Source organism: Populus euphratica, unplaced genomic scaffold (genome assembly GCF_000495115.2).
Source record: "Populus euphratica unplaced genomic scaffold, PopEup_1.0 scaffold180.1, whole genome shotgun sequence".
NCBI classification, from domain to species: Eukaryota; Viridiplantae; Streptophyta; class Magnoliopsida; order Malpighiales; family Salicaceae; genus Populus; species Populus euphratica.
In genome coordinates this window covers 34,394-35,469 of record NW_011500060.1, presented here as the reverse complement: position 1 = coordinate 35,469, position 1,076 = coordinate 34,394, and positions in this window count along the sequence as shown.

Sequence of the window (1,076 nt, the reverse complement as noted above, 5' to 3'; positions counted from 1 at the left end):
CATTAAACCTCTCAATCTCGTACTTTGCTACCATTGTATTCACCAAAATCTATTCAGCTATCACCGTTTCACAGATCTGTAACATATATAGAAATAGTATCGTGTAAATAATACTTCACTAAGTAAGTTCCTAGGAAACATTCTATATACGTCAACAGTAATGTATGTGAACAGTACCGCATGAATGAATAGTGCCGTATATGTGAATAGTGTCGTATACGTGAATAGTGTCATATATGTGAATAGTAACCGTATGCATGAATAACTTTTGTGTATTAACAAAACCAACCAGAAGGCTCTGATACCATTGTTAGGATGCTGGCATGCAAACCCGACAAGACAAAAGGCAAGAGACAAGATAAATGAGAAATGGGACATACAAGAATTTACATTGTTCATTTAATTGGGTTACGTCCACAGGAAAGTATAGAAAAATTTTACTGAGTAATATGAGAATACAACTTCTCTCTAATAATAGGAGAACAACACAAATCTCTTTATTATTAGGAAAAAACGCCTCACTTACTATTTCACAAATACCTCACAATTTTATGGGATTACTTTTTCCTCACCCTCTCTTTTTTCTTTCTTGTGGTGTATATAATGCTTTGATGCATTGTTTATTTATAGGCAACAATTCATGCAAAAGATAAGGGTAAAGTAGGTGGCACCAAATTGGTGTCTAACATTATAACAAATTGGTGCCTAATATTATTGACAAAATATTGTTGACTTTGTCAACAATGTTAGGGTGGTTTTACATTGATTACTAAAAATATAATGCACGTGAAATGAATCATAATTTTTTATTATTTAAAAATGAAAAAAAATAAAAATCAATATCCAAATGATAAGCATTTTTAACGATATTAAGATCACCGGGTTGATATTTTCAATAAAAACAAAGAAAAATCTTCCTATATGAAAATAATCATGCCGTTTTTTATACATATATAAGAAAAACTTCTTGAATATTATACACAGAATAATAAACATCTATACACAAAACCATACCATTATACCTCTTGCAACTCATCATCCTGAACCTCATTGCAAGCTATTAATCCCAACATTAT